This window comes from Erithacus rubecula (genome assembly GCF_903797595.1).
Source record: "Erithacus rubecula genome assembly, chromosome: 1".
NCBI lineage: Eukaryota > Metazoa > Chordata > Aves > Passeriformes > Muscicapidae > Erithacus > Erithacus rubecula.
The window spans coordinates 111,397,952-111,403,914 of record NC_136658.1 but is presented as its reverse complement, the minus strand read 5'-3'; the positions used below and the strand labels follow the sequence as shown (position 1 = coordinate 111,403,914).

The 5,963-nt window shown below is 45.0% G+C and overlaps 1 protein-coding gene across 2 annotated transcripts in view; it reads left to right on the top strand.

Moving 5' to 3' along the window:
- Positions 1–5,963, top strand: part of IFNAR2 (interferon alpha and beta receptor subunit 2) — an 844,054-nt gene that overhangs the window by 363,726 nt on the left and 474,365 nt on the right. The gene's annotated exons all lie outside the window — the stretch shown is intronic.

Sequence of the window (5,963 nt, the reverse complement as noted above, 5' to 3'; positions counted from 1 at the left end):
GGGAAAGCAGCACACTCACTGCTGCCTGACACCTGCTTTTCCCATTAAAAATGATTACAACCTTGAGAGCTTGTATTTCTTGTTTGGACTCAGGTGTTTATTAATACTTATTTATCTTACAATAAGTTCTACGGTACTGCAAGCTAACAAACTAAAAATGGAGATGGATCTCTCCCCCCCTCACCAAGGATTTTTAAGGACCAACTGTCCAATTAGGAAATGCCACCCAAATTATTTTCACTTTTAAAACCCCATAACCAACCACCCCTGAGCCACAATGTGGGATTTTTTCCTTCTTTTTCCCATTAAAAATGATTAAAAGATTGAGAGCTTGTATTTCTTATTTGGACTCAGGTGTTTATTAATTCTTATTTAGGTTACAGTGAGTTCTACAGAGGTGCAAGCTAGCAAACTAAAAATGGAGATGGATCTCTCCCCCCCCACCAAGGATTTTTAAGGACCAACTGTCCTATTAGGAAATGCCACCCAAATTATTTTCACTTTTAAAACCCCGTAACCAACCAGCCCTGAGCCACAATGTGGGATTTGCTATCCAACTACAAAATATCACCCAAACCCATGAAGAAGAAAGATAAAAGTTCCACCCTAAAACCTCCACCTTGTTTTCTATATATTACTGTAGTAATGCATCTGAATATTCTAGGCCATAAGCTGTATCAAGTGCAACCAGACAAACTATATTTAACTGTTTTTCTACATATTTTGCTGTTTTTCTACATGCCCAGCTCTTTTTCTATGTATTTCTTAGTTTAGAAAGTTTATAACAAGTGCACTGGACAAGCCATTTTTAATTATTTTCCTGCAGCCTATCTAACATGTTAGAACTCTTCAAAAGTACTGAAAAATAAATTGTACTAAATCAGAAGAAAAAAATACTATAAAACGAAATATGGAAATTAGAAGACCCAAAATAAAGGTGGGCAGTGAAGTTCTGAACAACAACCAATCACGGCACCTAAAGAGTTTGTAAAAGATGAGTAAACAACATAAAAACACCAATCAAAAAGTGCATAATCATGCAAACAGTAGTGTTAAAATGTATAATTAAAGCTAAAAGTAAACAACAAATCAGCTTCTACATAATCATATTAATTTGTCATCCAGAGGTCTTATGTCTCATATATTATTATATTCTAAAACCTTAAATTCTAAATTTTCTAAACCATGTGATATCACACACTTCTATTCAAGCTGCACACCCATGATCCCAGTTCTATCATTCCATTGTGGGAGCTTCTCCAAGCCTCTGTCAAATGCAGAGTTCTGCTGGGGGTCAGTGCCTGGCAGCACAGAAAATCTGAAATTCTCACTGACCAGGGCTCCAAGTGACCTCACAAAATAAGCAAGAACAGAGGAATTCCATCTCACTGCTCCAGGTTTTAGGTAATATTAACCCAGCTGGGCTATGGGACATGGTGGCAGTGCCAGCAGTGCCACTGGATGGGCACATCAGTCACATCTGGTTTAAATATGGACAACACATCTCCTGGGAATTGTCCCCACTTGTTCCAGCAGAGTCAAGATTTCATTTCTGGAGCACCCACAGATATGAAATAATCGTGCCTTGAGCTGGTCCTGTCAGGTCCTTTGCACAACTACACAGGACAGGACTAAAAGTGCCATACAAATGCTCTAAAATCGATTTTAATATATCTTATATGTATTTATCTCTAAACAAATATAAAGAAATATATATAAAATAAGCAAATTATAATCAAATATATAAAAGAGAACTAAGCAATTAATAACTATATAACGAATAAATATATAATAAATAAATATGCAAAAATAAATTGTTCTGCTCCTGTTCATATTTAATAAATATATTTAGTTCTGAATGCTGTGGTCTGTCTAGAAGCTTTTAAGAGTGCAATCATTCTTAGCAATAAATGGCAAAGGCAGATTTCAGCACAGCCTTTATCCTCTGACAATTGCTAGGAGGACACATTCAATAAAAACAACTGCTCATCTCACTGGCACACTGACATTTCAAGTTATTCCTCAGCAATATTTCGTGGCAAATTGGCTTGGATTTATTTCAGAAATGTTATCATAGGTCACATCTGCAAACTTAATTTGTCCCAATGTGCAGGACAAATGTCAGAGAGAAAAATGCCCCCCGGAATGTGACCTTTAAGGGAGGTGCTAATGGAGAAACCAGTCCTTACCCAGGAGAGAAATCATCAATTAAAGGTACCATGGAGACCAGCAAGTCCTGCTGCCTTCTCCTGAGGAATCACAGCCCCTGGGTTTAATTCATTGTGCAGCTTCCAAAGGCAAACGGGAGCTAAACGGTGACACTGAGGGAGAAAATCCCAGGCAAGATGTTCCCTGTGATACACCAAGAATGGTGCTTGGAGCTCCTGAGGCAGCATTGCACGGCCTTAACTCACTGCAAAATCCCACTGAACTCTGTATTTCATCGTTCTTGAATTGCCCAAGTTCAACGTCAGGCATTCTCACAGCCTGGCCCTGGGAACTGCAGAATTTTGGGGGTTATTTGATTTTAAATTGTAGCTGTTGTGCTCTAGGTGTAGAAACACAGAGCACGTGCTTAATGCTCTCTCAGGGATGGATAGATTTCCTTACAAAACTTACTTTTCCTACCTTTCTATTGGGTAACAATCCAGAGGGCAGCCTTTGTCCTTCCTTTTGTCACTCCCGGAGAAATAATCGCTGGAAGTGGCTGCGAATGTGAAGATGAGTTACAGCTGCTCTGTCTCTAACAAAGGCACCAACATTCCCTGCCAAGCTCCACTATGCTACAACAGTTAGCAATTAAAAAAAAAGTGGTTTTAAAAGCAATTCCACACCCGCCTCCCCCACCAATAATCTCACAATTCCATCACATTTTCTACAGCAGAATGAGTTAAAGTTCTGAACTGGGAAGAGAGTGAAAGCAAGCAGTGCCTCCAGCCCTTGGGGAAAAATTCACTTTTCCATTTCACCGCCCAGTGAGGACACTAAAGGTGTTTTTTTGCAAAGCCAAGCTAAAGCGTGCTGGAAGAGAGGAAATTTGGTGAGTTTGTCGAGGAGGGAAGGCTGGAGAGAGAGAGACAGAGCATACGAGAAAAAGAGAGCTGCAAGGACTCTTGGTGCTGGAAGAAAGGCTGTGGAGAGGAACTGGAGTTCTGCTCCCTTACCGTGTCAGACCTGCTGTTTGCCCGCACAGAAGGCTGAGGAGTCCTCCAGAAAGATCTTCCTCCAATTCTGCTTCAGATCCAAATGATTTCTGGTCTCCTAAAGCCAAGGATAAGGGAGTGAAAGCAGCAGCCAGACCTGCAGCTGCCCTGTGCTCCTTAATCCTCCAGCCTCACCGGAGGATCTGCAGGAGCATCTCCTCAGCTCATCCCACCCTCCAATTTGTCCCCACACCCTCAGCACCCTGAACCCTCCTCCTCTCTCTGCATCTTCCCTCCTTAAAGACACAAACAGCTCCTCCCAACAGCCCGACTGACAATGGGAATAGGATTGAGCCCTAGAGAAAGAAACAGCCGGCTACAGCATGTCCCAAAGCTGAGCTTGTCACCCAGATCCCACGCGAGAGCAAATTGACAACCCCTGCCAGGGGAAGGATCTCAGAGACGGAAATAAAAAACTGCCATAAAATCCTTACACAGTTTTGTCACTTGCTGTTCTTGTCTTTCTGAACTTTTAAATATATTTCCTGTGCTCTGCTTGAAAATTGAAGCGAAACCGAGCAGCAGGAGGGGAGCAATCCCCGCTGGGTCCGGGCTCCAGAGCGGGCGCTCTGGGCTGGAGCCGGGCAGGGCAGCTCCACCGAGAACGATTCCTTTTCCCACTGCAGGAATCTCCTTTTATTGTGGAGAAAAGAGGAAGAGAGACAGGAAGGGAGGAAGGAAGGATAGATTAATTCCTGCCTTCCCCTCTCTTAGGGCTGCAGAACTCCTCCAACTCCCCTCCTGCTGCTCCCACAGACAGGAACGCTGCCTGGGGACTCTCTGCTCTGGGACATTGGGCAAGGGAGGGGGAGACACTTGGTTGTCCCTGTGGGCAGAAGAAATGGGTGAACATCCCGTGCCAAACACTCAGGTGGGATTTGTCATCCTTCCGTGATTGTTATTGGGTTTTGGAAAGCAGAGAGGAGGAGGAGGAGAGGGCCTGAGAAAGGAACAATCCTTCTGTAGCCCTGCCAGGAGGTGCAGCCGGGTGGGGTCAGGCTCTGCTCAAAGGGAACAGGGACAGGACACGGGGAAACGGCCTCTGAGGGTGAAAACACATCAGCACCTCGGAGAGGCAGGGCATGAAATACAGAGACTCTGTTATTGTGCTTTACAAACTTTATTAGAAAATACACTAATTCTTCAGTAATGGAACAGTGTTGTGACATTGTAATGTATTGTAATTAGAAAATATTATATATTCATTGTTTTATATCATCGATAGTAATGCAAATAATCAAGACATATTATTTGCTAATTTTATTTATTCCTTAAATTTTATTTTCATTTGTGTATTCTTAAATTCTTCTTCTTACGCTTCTTATGCTTCTTCTTTCTACTCTTCTATTTACTACTCTTCTTCTTTGCTTCTTCTATATATTTTTAAATACTTATTCCTATTCTTACTCCTATTCCTATTCTTCTTCTTCTTATTCTTCTATATATACTTAAATCCTTAAACTTATTACTCTTCTTCTTAAACATATTTTTAAATTCTTATTCCTATTCCTATTACTCTTCTTCTAAGTATTTCTAAATTCTTATTACTATTCTTCTATGGATTCTTCAATAAGTCTTGTCCGTCTTCTTGGTCTTCTTAGTTTTAGTCTTTGTCTTCTTCCTGTTCTTGGTCATTTCCTTCGTCTTTGTCTTGTCTCCATTGTCTGAGATTTCTCCCCCATGCTCCGGGTGTGTGTCACTCCTCGGGCGGTGGCCGCAGGCAGGGCCAGCGGAGCAGCCCCCGCAGCGCCCGCAGCGCCCGCCTGAAGCGGGAGGGGCGTTTCCTGGGGGGGCTGTGCGGGGCAGGCACGGAGCTGCCTTCCCTTTCTGGGGGAGCTGCTGCTGCCCTTCCTGCAGCACTGCAGAGCTCCAGGGCACCCTGCTGCTGCTGCTGCTGCTGCTGCTGCTGCTGCTGCTGTTGCTGCTGCTGCTCCTGTTCCTGCTGCTGCTGCTGCTGCTGCTGCTGTTGCTGCTGCTGCTCCTGTTCCTGCTGCTGCTGCTGCTGCTGTTGCTGCTGCTCCTGCTGCTGCTGCTGCTGCTGCTGCTCCTGCTGCTGCTGCTGCCCCAGCGCCTGCAGCTCCAGCACAGCCTGGCTCAGGGGCTCCAGGGATGTCCCATCCTCACTGAGGACAGCAGGAGCTGCTGCCTTTGTGTCCTGCAGCGCCAGAGCCTGGGGAGGCCCCTCCTCCTCCTCAGCAGATCTGCTCGGGCTTGCAGCTGCCACCTCGGTGTCTGTGGGGCTCCATGGGGCACAAGAGGCGCTGGGCAGGGCAGGGGCTGCCTCTGCTGCCACCCCTGTGCCCAACAGCTCGTGCCGCTCGGCCTCCAGCTCCTCCTGGAGCCTTTTCAGCTTGGACAGCTTCTGGAGTATCCAAGCTTCAGTCTCTTCCTCCTCCTCCTCAGCATCGTAATCATTGAGGGAATTGCCTTCCAGCCATTCCAGCACCTTCTGGTGCGCTGACATTTCCTCCAGGTCTGGACGTTCAGTTGATGAGATTGAATCTCTGTCCATGTCACTGAGCAGGGCCCTCCTTGTCACCTCCTCCTGCTCACATTCTTCCCACAGGGAGAGCTGTTTGTAGTCATTTTCTTCCCTTGGGCACATGTCTTGGATGTCACAGTCTTCCCTGAAGCACAGCTCAGCTTCATATTTGACACCTTCCTGGGAAATTTTCTCATCCTCGTTGTAATCCCCTTGGGACAGCTCTTTGTCACAGTCATTCACCTGTTGGGATGGCTCTTCTTCATGTTTTTCTTCAC